The following is a 15,318-nucleotide window of genomic DNA, read 5'->3' as shown; positions in this document are numbered from 1 at the left end:
TTATTGTCCCAAAGGGCATAGAATGAGATTTTAATTTCATGAGCAGAAACCTAATCATTCATTAGAGAAACACAGAGGAAACTAACATTCAGCTTGGACTCTAAGCCTTAGAGGAAAGAAAATGGAAAGACAAAGAGCCAGAAATGTACAGATACTGTCCCGGCACTGTCCACTCCCCATGTTCTGGTTTCTGTTCCTCCAGCTTCCCTCAAGACCTGTGCACAAACGGAGGTACAATCCCAGTGGCAACACCAGGGTTGCTAACAACTTTCGGGCAGATGTTAAGAATCTAGCCTCTAGCAGGGCTCAATCTGTGCCCTGACTTTCTGGTCTTCTATGTCCACTTCCTGGAGTGTAGGGATCATCTCAGTATGAGGGAAGAATCAGGTATCAGAGCCTGCAGAGCCACAGTCCAGACGCTGGGCAGGTGAGTTTGCCTCTCAGTAATCTCCCTGCTGATCTCCCCAGTACAAGTGCGCTATGGCCCAGGTCCTTGACCACAGCATTCAGCCACAAACTGTGTGGGTTCTTTTTTTTTTTTTTTTAAACCATAAAATCTCATGTGAAGGAAAAGGAGCCATGAGGGTAATCAAGAAGCCAGTTTACAGTCTGAGGAACAGGGCAGCATACCTATGACACCCCTGGATGACAGGTGAGGAGAAGAGCCATGCACAACATGGAGCACAGTAACTTTGTGGGCACAGGGAGCTGCCGGGTGCTTCGCAGTCCACGTACCCAGATGGCCTTGAAGAGGAATTCTGAAACCCTCCTGGTTCAAAATATCCTACAGCTCCCATGTCTCCAGGACTGAACACACTCCCCAGCAGGGCCTGCAAGGCCAGGCTCTGCAGGATCCCAGTCCTTCCCGGGTCCTCACACTCCCAACTCCACGGCATCTGAGAGAATCAGCCTCTTCCCAGCTCATGGGCGTTCCTTCTGCCATCATCTTGTCAATCCTTCAAGGCCCAGTTCTATCCCTTCATCCAAACCTTCCTCATCCCTCTTCCCCAATCAACCCTTCCCTTCACTGCAAGTCCTGTGGCACTTACGACCTTGGCAAGTGTCACCTGGCATCCAACGGTGTGCACAACAGGACAAGTGGAAGAGAGTGAGCCAGACACAAATCAGCGATGCACAAAAGCACCTGTTGGTGACAACAGCTGCTGTGGCTCCCCTTTTATGAATGTAAGGTCCGTTTTCCCTGAAAGGAGTACAGAATTGTAGACGAGACTCAAGAGTCTACCCTCCCCTCCCTTTTGAAAACAATTTTTAATTAGCGACCAGGTGGTCTCTATCACCCAGACTGGAGTTCAGTGGTGCAGTCATGGCTCACTGTAGTCTCAAACTTCTGGGCTCAAGCGATCCTCCTGCCTCAGCCTCCCAAGTATCTGGAACTACATGTGCAGGCCACCACACCCGACTAATTTGTAATTTTTCTTTTTTTTTTTTGTAGAGACAGGGTCTCACTTTGTAGTCTAGTCTTGAACTCCTGGCCTCAAGTGATCCTCCTGCCTCAGCCTCCCAAAGTGTTGGGATTACAGGCGTGAGCCACTGCACCCAGCCCCTCTCTTCTTTTTAACACATATAAGGCAACAGCTTGCTTCTTACACCCAGGACTGGGGGTGGAACCCTGGAAGATTATGTGGGCTTGGTTGCTCTTCTCTGCACCTCAGGCCTTGGAAGACAGAGGGTCACTCCTGGCTCAGATTGTGCCATTGCCTGATGACGAAGGAGGGGCAGATGGATGCATTCCATAGCTGTGTTCCTCTCCAAGCTTTCCTCCTTTCTCCTCAGATTGCGCCTAGAGGAAAAATCTAACCAGAAACTTTTTTTTTTTGAGACAAGAGTTTCACTCCGTCACCCAGGCTGGAGTGCAGTGGTGTGATCTCAGCTCACTGCAACCTCTGCCTCCTGGGTTCAACCAATTCTCTTGACTCACTGGAGTAGCTGGGATTACAGGCGTGCACCACCATGCCTGGCTAATTTTTGTATTTTTAGTAGAAACAGAGTTTCTCCATGTTGGCCAGGCTGTTCTCAAGTGATCCGCCCGCCTTGGCCTCCAAAAGTGCTGGGATTATAGGCATAAGCCACTGCACCCAGTCAGTCAGAAACTTTTCAACAGCTATTTTGTATAAACAACAAACTATTCAGTTAAATCTATGATTTGTAGTTCACAAAATCAATTGCTCTTACCATCAATGGCTTTATAATCCTTTATTTTCTGTTTCTACTTTAATGACCTTATTGTATGCATCACTATTTCAATTCAAATTACCTTTAGGAGGTATGAACTAGATATAAGTAATCTTTAACACATATATTTTTAGGACAGAGGCTCGCTCTGTTGCCCAGGACAGAGTACAGTAGTGCAATCATGGCTCACTCCAGCCTCAACCTCCTGGGTTCAAATGATCCTCCCACCATGCCTAGCTAATTTTATATATTTGTAGAGATGGGGTCTCACCATGTTACCAGGCTGGTCTCAAAAATCCTGGCCTCAAGTGATCCATCTTGGTCTCTCAGAGTGCTGGGATTACAAGCATAAGCCACTGTGCCCAGCCTTGATTTCATTTCATAGTGAAAACTTCATTCTAAAGTCAAGGATTTTATCCTAAGCTGCTGAAGGATTATGTTAAAATAATGTTATGTTTTCAGTATAGCCAGTAGCCACAACGGATTGCCTTCTGATTAAAAGAAGACAGATCCTACATGTTGGTGCGGCTGACACTCATTCTACATGCTTTCAGATTTAAAAAACTTAGTGCAGAGGTGTAGGAAGCTGCCTCAGCTATTCTGTTTGGTTTCACGAAGACCTTGAGTCATTGCTCATCATTGTTCAGGATAAAAAGGCAGCTCTGGAGACCCAACACTAACTCTAGTAGTTTTCCATTTTCCTGTGCATCCACTTTGGGGGTTGCATTTATCTGCCTCTCTCTGGGTCTGGTCTCTGCTTCTGGTTTCTGCATATTTGAGATCAGGCCACGCCATGGACCACTGGCCTCCCCTAGCATTTCCAGTGGCATTCCCAGCCAGGAATAAGGCTGTCTTTGTCTCCATCTTACAATCCCAGTCTAAAGCAAGATTCCCTACAGAGCATGGCCACCCTGGGGCAAGCACCTGCTATGGCAGTTTATTCAAAAGGGAGCAGCTGGCAACAGCAGGAACCCACATTTCCACCTACTTCCCACAGTACACCAAAGCCTCTCATATCCATTATATCCTCTATGAATTATCTCATTGTAAATAATATGTGAGTTCCAAATAAATGCTTTTTCAACATTCATTACATCCATAGGGGTTCTCTCCAACAGGAACTCTCTGACATTATATAATGAGCTACAATGAAAGTCTTCCCACCTTTGTTGCATTCTTGGATGCTCTTCTCTCCTGTATGAATTGAGGGGTTCCTCTCCAGTAGAATTTGTGAGATAGTGACTGAGAAGTTAGCTCACACTGAAAGCCTGCCCACATTCCTTTAACTTATACTTGCTATCCATAATGTGAACAACCTAATGTCTAATAAGGGTTGAGCTCTGGCTGAAGCATTTCCCACATACACTACATGCATGTGGCTTCTCTACAGAATGTTCTGTGGCAATGAATCAAGTGTGACATCTGAATAAAGCCTCTCCCACATGACACACACATAAGTTTTCTCTCCAGTGTGTATTCTTTGATGATCAATCAGGTGTGATGTTTGAAGCCCCTTCCACACTCACTGCATTTGTAGGGCTTCTCTCAAGCATGCTTCCTTTGATTATGAATCACGTGTGATGGCTGACTGAAGCTTTTTCCACACTCTTTACATTCAAAAAGTTTCTCTCCTGTATGAATTCTCTGATATTGCATGGGATTTGCTTTCGGATTAAAGGCTTTCCCACACTCAATACATTTATAGGGCTTCTCTCCAGTATGTATCAGTTGGTGTTTAATAAGGTTTGAATTCCCACTAAAGGCTTTGTCACATTCATCCCACCTATAGGGCTTTTCTCCAGTATGAATTCTCTGATGTTTAACAAGCTTTGATGTCTCCCTAAAGCCCTTACTACATTCACTACACACACAGGGTTTTTCTCCACCATGAATTTTCTTTTCTTTTCTTTTCCTTTTTTTTGAGATGGAGTCTCACTCTGTCGCCCAGGCTGGAGTGCAGTGCCGCAATCTCAGCTCAATGCAACCTCCGCCTCCCTGGTTCAAGCAATTCTTCTGCCGCAGCCTCCTGAGTAGCCGGGATTACCAGCATACACCACCACACCCAGATAATTTTTGTGTTTTTAGTAGAGATAGGGTTTCACCATCCATGGTGAATTTTCTGATGATGTATAAGGCTTGAGTTCTGATTTTTTCCCCACATTTAATACATACACAGGGCTTCTCTGTAGTATGAATTATCTGATGCCAAGTAAGGTGTGAGTTCTTGCTGAAAGACTTCCCATACACATGGCATCCATGGGGCTTTGTCCCACTGGTAACTGCCCGATGTCCACTCAGATATGACTCACATGGAAAGCCTCAGCCACCCATCCTCCATCCACTGGCTCTCTTTCCTGGCCTGTCCCTCAGAGGTACAACAGGCTTTGTGCCCAGAGACAAACTTTTCTCCAATTTATTACATTCCCGGTATTTGTCTGCTACAATGATTTTCAACGGGGAGCTGACCACTTGCCTCGAACCTCTCTTTTGGGGAAATAACTTCATCCTGGTCTGTATTGTGAATTTCTTCCAACAATGTTCTGCTCCTGTCTCAGTCCTACAAGCTGATCGAAACTCAAACTCTTCTGGATTGCCTCTTGGGAAAATTTCCTGAGTTACTTCTTGTAATTGTTCTTCGGAAGATTTTTCTGTTGGGGTTGATTGTTTATGCTTTGTCTTGACCTAAGAATCTGAAACAAAGAATGGAAATTAAAAGTTTCCCTGTGAAAGAAGGAATTGATTGAGCCAAAGCAAATTTCCATGCTGCTCATATGTCTCAGCCTGAGTTGAGTTTTATTTTCCCTTCTGTTAATCACTTTATTCCATTTTGTCTTGTATCATGCTTAGTTGTGTGTGTCCATCTCGCTCTGACTGGTCTGAAATTCTGAGGGCAAATGCCTTCTCACACAAGTACTTGCGGCACCTTAATGGCGCAGTGCACAAAGCAGGAACTGACAACTAAAGAACGAGGGATTCATTCCAGCAGTGTTTGCCAGGTGCCTCCTGGGTGCCTGGCACTGCTTGAGGTACCAGGGAATTGGTGAATGAATGAAGTCCCCTGTCCCTTAACATTCTAATGTGGAGACCAACAATGTGATAGGACATCAGGGCAGGATAAATAATTCTTCCACAAACTACGATGTTCTCCACAAACCAAAATGTACACTCCCTGAAGACAAGGACTTGGTTTTGCTTATACTTAACCCCAGCACCTAGAAGAATGCCTGCATGCAAGCAGCATGCAAACTGTGGAAATAGGAGAGGGTGCTGGGGGCATGCTCCCGTGTGACCACAATGTGGAGTTTTGTTTGTACTTTGACATGTAAGTGCAAATCAGCTCATCAGGGAAGCCTGGTCACCACTAGAAAATGGCTGTCCCACCTGAGTAGCTGCACAGTGGACTTGCACTTCCCCTCAGAGGGAAGGTGGGGCCAGGACGGGAGCCAGAATAGACAATCAGGGGTCTCTCAGCTGGCCATTTGAACTCCCCCTCACCACTCTCACAGCTCACATGCACAACACATCACAGTTCCCCTGAGATACCCACCTCCTCACTCACCTGTGCAGGGAGGCCCTGGCAGAGCAATGACCCATGGCATTTTCCCCTGCTCCTGCTGGGAGATAACCCTGAGTGTGGACACTGAAAAACCTGTCCATCAAGAAGATAATGGTCAGTGCTAGAATATCTGAGCTGCCCCTGGCTGAGGGCCACAGAGGCTGCAAGAGGAGGGGGATCCAGAGGAGGTCTCGAGAAGAAAGAATGGGTGATGAGATCACTGGGCACTCCCTGCTGGGACACGAGCACCCCAGCATGGACTGGGGATATTTGGTCTATGAGTCAAGAGAGCCCAGGGGACCAGTCACCTGGGAATGGGGAGCAGGGACCTGAAGCCCACCATGTGATGCTTATCCAGAGCTGGTAGGGTGCAGTGGTTCTCGAGCATCACATCCTGGTAGAGTGCTCTCTGAGGGGGTCCCAGGTGCTGCCCCTCCTCCTGTGTGAGGTACATGGCCACCTCCTCAAACATCACTGTGCCCTGGAATCACAGGTGCTCACTGCCCAGAGAGCCTCACCCCTGCCCAAGGGCAAATGCACCTTGCAGCTTGGACTGAGTTTCTAGCAAGAGGCTCTACGTGCATCTCCCTACCTTCCAGGCAGATGTTTAGGAAAAGAGCTAGGGGTAGGTTGGGCAGGGAAGGTGTGACTATGGAAACACAGAGCTCTCAAAACTGGGCTCTACCCTTAGGGCCCTGCATCCTGCTCAGCTCTGTGGAAGGGGCAGCTAGTGGGGTGGGCCTGGATCTGAGGAGGGAGATTCTGTTCTCAGGGCCCCAAGGGTCTGCTGGGCAAGGGGCTCCAGGCTGAGGGGGAGAGGCCTTGGGCAGCAACTGTTCCCCAAAGGCCAGCTCACCTGGGGCTCAGCCACCATCGCTGGGCTCCTCCTGGGAAGGATAGAGGCAGGGTGTCAAAAGGAAGACACAAAAGGGCAAGTCCATGCCCTGCAGACCTGACTGCTGCAGCGGCCCCAGGTAACAAGCTGTCTTAGGAGCTGGTGACCCTGCATTTCCTTCAGCATGAAGGGCACCTGTGCCCAAGACCTTCTCACCTGGGCTTAGTGCTGCTGCAGAGCCCTTGAATTCAGGTTCAAGGGTGATGCTGTGCCTCTGCTGCTTGGAGTCTGGAGGATGTGACCTGACCCTGACCCTGCCTGGCAACACCTCCCACTGGTACCCTCTCCCACCCCCGGAGTTTGGGTCCACTGTGGGCTCCCTCGGGTCTCCAGCTTGCCCTCCTCCCTAGAGCACCTCAAATCAATGCCTTGTGGGGGCGAGGCATGTTCAAGAGGGGCTGGAGTCATGCTGGAGGGGTGTGCATCCTCAGAGTTTCCTGCAGGAGGACCTATAGTTTGGGCCTGGAGAAAACCCTTTTGGTAGAGCTGGCAGCAGGCCCCAGGCTGGGAATGGCAGGGGGTGAGGGCTCACCCCTCCACCTGCTCCCCTCCTCCCCAGCCGCCCCCACCCCTGCCTGAGGCCAGGGCGCCTCCCTCCCCCAATCACTACCCTGGTCCTTGGTCTCTCAGTCTCTGCCAGCCCCTGGCTCAGCCCGCTCTGACTGGGGTTTGTAAACTGGCTTCCTCACCAGGCCTCTGGCCCACAGCCCTGTCCATCTTGAGGCCTCAGCTCTGCAGCCTCCCTGCACCCCCTCGAAAGAGGCCACCACAAAAGAAGCCACCATGGCATCATGGTTGCAGGTGGAGGGGCACGGCCTGAGCTGGACCCTGGAAAGGTGGTCAGCAGGGGTCTCTCCCCAGCAGCTGGGCCCAGGGGGTTGGGGGCAAGCCATAATTGGCTGCATGTCACCTCAACCACCTCTGCCTCATGGACAGCAGAGACCACGACTCCACCCACTGGGGCATGAAGGGCAGGGAGTGTTAATCTGTGTGGGCTCCAGGTTACACCTAGAACATGGGGTACAACACAGATAGATGGCCACACATGGTCACAAGTCAGTGTCCTAAAGAGAAACAAAAAGCAGGGAAGCTATTCCAGATTAAAACAGCCAGCGAGGTGCGGTGGCTTAGGCCTGTAATCCTAGCACTTTGGGAGGCCAAGGCAGGCAGATCCTTTGAGTCCAGGAGTTTGAGACTAGCCTGGGTAACATGGTAAGACTTGGTCTCTATAAAAAAATACAAAAAATTAGCCAGGCGTGGTGGCACATTCCTGTAGTTCCAGCTACTCGGGAGGCTGAGGTGGGAGGATCACCTAAGCCTGGGAGGATGAGGATGCAATGAGCCATGATGGCGCCACTGCACTCCAGCCTTGGGGACAGAGTGAGACCTTGTTTCAAAAAAAAAAAAAAAAAAAAAAAGGCCAGGCGCAGTGGCTCACGCCTGTAATCCCAGCACTTGGGGAGGCCGAGGCAGGCAGATCACGAGGTCAGGAGATCAAGACCGTCCTGGCTAACACGGTGAAACCCCGTCTCTACTAAAAATACAAAAAATTAGCCGGGCGTGGTGGCAGGCACCTGTAGTCCCAGCTACTCGGGAGGCTGAGACAGGAGAATGGCTTGAACCCAGGAGAAGGAGCTTGCGGTGAGCCGAGATCATGCCACTGCACTCCAGCCTGGGCGACAGAGCGAGACTCTGTCTCAAAAAAAAAAAAAAAAAAAACAGCCTGAAGAGACACAATTAAATGCAACATGCAATCTTGATTAGCTTCTGAATTAGAGGGGAAAAACCCAGCTATGCAGACATTTTAGAGACAATTGGAGAAATAAGTTATGTGACCACAGGATTATTGCTTTTGTTTGTTTGTTTTTTTGAGACGGAGTCTCACTCTGTCGCCAGGCTGGAGTGCAGTGGCACGATCTTGGCTCACCACAACCTCTGCCTCCTGAGTTCAAGTGATTCTCCTGCCTCAGCCTCCCAAGTAGCTGGGACTACAGGTGCATGCCAACACACCCAGCTAATTTTTGTATTTTTAGTAGAGATGGGGTTTCACCATGTTGGCCAGGATGGTCTCGATCTCTTGACCTCGTGATCCACCCACCTCAGCCTCCCAAAGTACTAAGATTACAGGCATGAGCCACCATGCCCGGGGACCACGGGATAATTGTTAATTTTCTCAGGTGAAATAAAGTATTGCTATCATGTAAGAAAATGTCCTCATCTCTAGGAAATAGGCTGAGGTACCTAAGGGAAAGTGTCATGATGCCTACAAATTACAGCTGACCCTGAAACAACACAGGTTTGAACTGCAAGGGTCAGTTATAATTGGATTTTCTTCCAACTCAGTCACCCCTGAGATTGCAAGACCAATCCTCCTCTTCCTCCTCTTCCTCAGACTACTCAATGTGAAGACAATGAGGATGAAGACTTTTATGATGATCCACTTTCACTTAATGAATATTAAACATATTATGTCTTCCTTATGATTTTCTGAACACCATTTTCTTTTCTCTAGCTTATCTTAAGAATAGAGTATATAATACATATAACATAAAAAATGTGTTAATTGACTATGTTATGCGTAAGGCTTCCAGTCAACAGTAGGCTATTAGTAGTTAAATTTTAGGGGAGTTAAAAGTTATGCTTTGATTTTCAACTGCACAGGGGTCACTGCCCCAACCCCTTTATTATTCAAGGGTCAACGGTATTTTCAAATTACTTTTCAGCAGCAAAAAGTAAATATATTCAAAGATACAGCCAGTGTGGCAAAATGTCAACAACAACTATAGAATCTAAATGAAGAGTTTATGGTGTTCATAATACTTTTCTGTGGATTTGAACATTCTCAAAATTAAGAGCAGTGTGGAAAGTAAAAAGTTCCTCTTCAAAGTTTCTTCTTTAAATCAGAAATGTTATTGGTATTTTCTCTCAGAGCTAGTTCTATTCAAGCTTGTTATTTTATAGTGATAACTCTCTGTTATGCCTTATATAGCAAATGTAACAGAATAAGCATACTGTATGCCTGTATACTCTGACTTCAGTATTTGTGTTAGACATTTTCACAGACATGTAGTACATTCTGTGTCCTTGTACCTCAACCGAAATATTCGTGCTGGACGTGCCTAGACATGTCCCAGCTTGCAGCCTATGCCCCTTCCTTATTCAGAAATGTTATTACTGTTCTAAAGTCCTTTCGTAAGCAACTTCCTCTTTTCCTTTGTTCCTCATTGTCTTTACCTATTTAGAAAGTTTTAAATTGTTAGCCAATTAAGTTCAGCCTAGAATGTGAGGTCCAACTCAGCCAACGGAGATAGGACACAGCAGTAGGGACCTCATGCGTTAGGGATACATATTCCTGTCTCCCTTTGTTCGGTGTACTCTCTTGGCAAGACTGCTGGCAAGCAGTACCATTTCTGCAGAAAGTAAAGTTGCCTTGCTGAGAGTACTTTTTGTCTAAATGCTGACTCTTCCTTGCGACACCAGGGAATGAGCATTTATTTCTAACAAGCAGCAATAGAAGACATCACTCTGGCTTCTTGCAGAGGGCAGTCTGGAGGCAGGAGAGGACACGGGAGGAAACCTGTGGTCCAGGGCACAGGTTGGGGTCCAGTGGCCCTTTCCTATCTCAGTGCTCCACGTTTGCTAAGTCAGAGGTACCACCTGTCATCACCATCCCATGGCCATTCATGCTTGAGAGGAGAGTCCTGCACAGACAGAGCCAGGCTCTGCTCCACATTTCCCTCTTTATGCTATTCCCTGGCCCCCACCACCCCCAGCACGCTTCCGGCCCAAGAGCCGTGCAGGGACAGCAGGGCAGCTTCTAGATATCTTGTAGGGCATTGGACCTGAGAAGAAGAGCTGAGAGAGGAGCCCTGGGTGATCCTTGAGTGGAATCAATGAATGAACGAATGATTTCCTCTCACTTCCTCGAGTTTACTTCATATTGGTGGATTGTCTCAGGAAGACTCCAAAAGTGATTGCCACCACTCAGCTTTCTGGCAGTACAAGTGGGGAAAACGCAGGGCTGAGGATGAGGCCAGAGGTGGGAGTCTCGCTTGTCCCTTCCCAACTTTCACCAGACAAAACGGCGGACCCCGCCCAGAGACCACGCCCCTCACCTTAGAGGACACAGCTCCTAGACAACTCCCTTCATCCTGCACTAACCTCACCCCGAAACCACGTCATTCACCCTTCACATATCCTGCTCCAGGAACACTCCCCTCACCCTTCACAGACCCGCACCACCGGCAACATGGCTCTCACCCTTCACAGCCCCTCATGCCGGAAAAACTCTCCTCATCCTTCACAAACACCCCCACCCCAGGAACATGCCCCTCACCCTTCACAGACCGTCATTCGGGGAACAAGCTCCTCACCCCACACAGACCTGCCCCCCATGACCACACCCCTCACCCAACCCAGGGACCACGCCCCTTGCCTTTATAGACTCCGACCCGCGACCGCACATCCTGCAGAGACCCGGCCTCGCCCCTGCATCCTTCGTAGATCCCGCCCCGTGACCACACCCCTCGCCCTTCATAGGCACTGGCCCGCGGCCGTGCACGCCCCGCTTTTATTGGCTCCGCTCCGTGACCACGCCCCCGCAACCTTGATAGACTCCACCCCCGAGGACCCTTCCCAGGAGCACAGTGACCCCGCCTCCACAGGGTCCGCTCCGCCACACTGACCCTTCCGTGTCGCTCGCGGGACCCCACCCCTGTCCGCCTGCTCCGGTGCCCATGGGGAAGCCTGGTGCCAGGGGTCACCAGTCAGTCCAATTCACCGCCCGACTGGTGGGACAAGGACAGGTCAGCGGGTCACAGGCCGGAAGTGAGACTCGCCCGGCCGCTCTAGGACGCGGGAAGACCGAGGCCTCGGTGGTTCCCTTCTCTCCCGCCTGGCTCCCTCAGGAGAAGGAGCGGCTAAGGTAGGACCCGACACCGCGGTCGTACCCGCCTTCTTTTCTGTCCCAGAGTACGGCCTGGGATCTCCAGGGGGGAGACTGAATGAGTGCTGTCGAGGACCGGCGAGAGTCTGGAACGTTCGCGCCTTCGTAGGAGAACGAGGAGGTGACGGACAGGGAACGGGGAGCGGCCGCTGGGTTCCCGAGGGACGCCTGAGACCCTCGGGAAATGGCCGGGTCGCCGACTGTTTGCACCACTGGCATCCTGCAGCACTGTGAGATACGGCCCCGTTTGTTCCCAGAACGTAAATCATCCCGCACAGAAAAGGATGCGATTCACGGAGAAAGAGTTCTCCTCTCTGGGCACAGCTCTCTCTTTCCTGGAAGACAGCGGCCCTGGACAGGCTGGGGGCCCCCGACAGGTTCCAGCCCGGAGGAAGGCGCTGTGACTGGGGGCTCCGGTGGAGACAGAGGACCTTGATGGATTTTATTCTTGTGAGAAGCCCGCTTTCCTACCCAAACCTCATGCCAGTTGGTGACGCGAAGTCAACTTGGGCACTGATCCAGCCCACCCAGCCCCGCATGGTCCGCAGACTGTCCCACCCTCCCGTCCCGTAGCCCACCAGCACCCCGCCCCGCCCTGCCGCCGAGCGCCCACACAGCCTCCCCTCCGTGCCCCCAGCCCACCAGCCCCCTAAGCCTCCCACAGCACCTCGCCCCACAGCGCCTCACAAGGCCTCGACCTCGGGTCCCTCAGCCCCACCGCCCCTGACAGCGCCAGGCCCCACCCCACAATACCCCACAGCCTCCCACCCCCGCCTCAAGGCCCCAACCTATGACCCTCCACATTGCCCCACCCACAGCACCCCCACACCGCCCGCCCCAAGGTGCCCCACAGCACCCCACGCCACAGCTCCCCAGAGTGCCCCTTCCCATAGCCCCCCACACCACCCCGCCCCACAGCGCCCGCCCCAAGGCCCCGCCCCACTGCCCTGCCCCACCCATCCCCCACACCGCCCTCCCCTACAACACACCACCCCGCATCCTCCATAGCGCCCCCACCTTCAGTTCCCACACCACCCTGCCTCACAGTGCCCCTCACTGCCCCATCTCCCAGGGCTTACAGTCCCCACCCCCTGCATCGCCCAGCGCCTGAGAGGCTGGGCTCCGGGTACCTCCCAAGAGACAAGAGGTGTGCCCCGCGCCCTGTGCAGTGAGAAGCCCTGGAACTCCAGGACCCTGCTTTTTTAGGCAGAATGCTATGGATGGGCCACTCCAAAGAGAAACACGGCTGGGGTCTTCTCACTGGGGTTGCAGGCCGCAGGATGGTGTGAACACTCCATGTTTATTCACATCTTGGACCCCCCAACCCCCCCAAGGGAGGGGTGGCCTTGTCTTTGCAAGAAGGCTTCTGAGTCCTTAGAGGTGAAGCTGTGTCCTCATTCCACTCCCCACTGATACCCAAGCCAACAAGGAAATGCCCTGACCCACTCATGGCCAAGGACACTCATGGAAAAGGCCTTCGTCCTCTCAGTACAGACTGTGCCAGGCAGGCCAGGAAAAGCCAAGAAAATATGGATGGAACAGATAGGTTCCTAGCAAAATACTAAAGCTGAGCCAAAGTAGAAAACTTGAATTAACTAATTGCCAAAAGAAGAGATTAGAGAGGTGATTAAAAAGCTACCATTAAGAAAGCTCTAGATGGCTCCAGATCACAGCTGAGCTCTCACCAACCTTTAGAGATCAGATAATTTGAAAGTTAATTACAATCTTCCAAGCCACAGAAAAAGATTAAAAACCTCAATTCACTTTACGAAGCCTTCTGTCTGTAAGCTTGTCTAAGTCTACGTTGCTATAAAGGGAATACCTGAGACTGGGTAATATAAAGAAAGGAGGTTTATTTGGCTCACAGTTCTGCAGGCTGTGCAGGAAGCGTGGCACCAGTATTTACTGGTGAGGCCTCAGGCTGCTTTCACTTATGGTGGAAGATGAAGGGGAGCTGGAGTGCAGAGATCACACAGCAAGAGAAGAGGCAAGAGAGAGAGTGGGTAGAGGCCAGGCTTGTTTAAACAACCAGCTTTTGGGGGAATTCATAGAACTAGAACTCCCTTATTACCATGAAGAGGGCACCACACATTCATGAGGGATCCACCCCCATAATCCAAACACCTCCTACCAAGTACCACCTCCAACATTGGGGATCAAATCTCAGCATGAGGTTTGGGAGGACAAACACCCAAACCATAGTGAAGCTTAACACGCCAAAATGATAGAGCTCAAAGAATCTATAGACCCAGATCTCTATGTTTAATATTGAAAAACAAATTATAAGTAAGACAGTAGCAAATAGAATCAAGCAGCATATCAAAAAAATAATATGCCATGGCCAAGTATGGTTTATTTCAGGAATACAAGGATACCTACATACCATTGCAATTCATTAGCTCAACAAATTTAAAAGAGAAAAAACAGGCCGGGTGCGGTGGCCCACACCTGTAATCCCAGCACATTGGGAGGCCGAGGCAGGCAGATCACCTGAGGTCAGGAGTTCGAGACCAGCCTGGCCAACATGGTGAAACCCTGTCTCCACTAAAAATACAAAAAAATTAGCTGGGCATGAGAGGCTGAGGCAGGAGGATTGCCTGAACTCGGGAGGTGGAGGTTTCAGTGAGCTGAGATCACGCCATTGCACTCCAGCCTGGGCAACAAGAGTGGAACTCCTTCTCAAAAAAAAAAAAAGAGAAAAAACAGCATTCCATCCACATATGCTAAATAATAACATTGATTAAAATTCTGGAGCCATTCTGGGTAAAATTTCAAAGAAAATAGGAATAAATGAAAATGATTTAAATATGGTAAAAATTATTAACCATAGACTCCAAGAACAAGCATCATTTATAGAACGATATGCTAAAGCTATTACTTTTTTTTTTTTTTTTTTTTTGAGGGGGATCTTGCTCTGTCACCCAAGCCACGATGTCAGCTTACTGCAACCTCCTCTAGGTCCTGGGTTTAAGCGATCCTCCTGCCTCAGCCTCCCGAGTAGCTGGAACTACAGGCGCATGCCATCATGCCTGGCTAATTTTTTTGTATTTTTAGTAGAGATGGGGTTTCACTATGTTGGTCAGGCAGGTCTCAAACTCCTGACTTCAAGTGATCCACCTGCCTCGGCCTCCCAAAGTGCTGGGATTACAGGCATGAGCCACCGCGCCCGACCAGGATCATTAATATATTTAGAAGAAATTAAAGTTGTCCTCTGTCTCATAACATATATGAAAATATTTCTAGAGGTATTTAAAGCCTTAATTAAAAACAGAGCAATAAATAAGCCAGTCACGACAAATTCTGTATAATTCTGCTTATGTGCAGTACCTAGAGCATTCAAATCCATACAGACAGAAAGAATGTTGGTTACTAGGGACTGAGGGGAGGGGAGAATGGGGAGTTAGTGTTTAATGGGGACAGTTTTAGTTTTACACAGTTAAAGAGTTTTGGAGATGGATGATGGTGATGAGTGCACAACATTGTGAATGTATTGAATATCACTGAACTATGGTAAATTTTATGTTATATGAATTTTACCACAATAAAATTTTTTTAAAACTCAGAGCAATAAAAATCTTAGTGAAAATTTAGGACATCATATGTGCAAGATAGATCAGCGGAATCCTTTGTAACCATGACGGGCAACTCAGAAGCTATAAAAAACAGATTAGGCATATTTATTTAATAAAATGAAAAACACTTGTATGACAAAAGATCCCTTAAATGAAA

At 49.4% G+C, this 15,318-nt stretch overlaps 1 long non-coding RNA gene across 1 annotated transcript; it reads right to left on the bottom strand.

The window, feature by feature from the left end:
* Positions 1-526: 526 nt before the first annotated feature.
* Positions 527-14,965, bottom strand: LOC100992317 (uncharacterized). Its single transcript, XR_611927.4, has 3 exons — positions 11,330-14,965; positions 5,753-5,842; positions 527-4,883 (listed from the first exon to the last, which is right to left on the bottom strand). It is a non-coding gene; the product is annotated as an uncharacterized LOC100992317 (long non-coding RNA).
* Between the last annotated feature and the right edge of the window lie 353 nt (positions 14,966-15,318).

This window comes from Pan paniscus, chromosome 7 (assembly GCF_029289425.2).
Source record: "Pan paniscus chromosome 7, NHGRI_mPanPan1-v2.0_pri, whole genome shotgun sequence".
Classification (NCBI taxonomy): domain Eukaryota; kingdom Metazoa; phylum Chordata; class Mammalia; order Primates; family Hominidae; genus Pan; species Pan paniscus.
The sequence above is the reverse complement of the archived record's forward strand: the minus strand, read 5'-3'. Positions and strand labels throughout refer to the sequence as shown.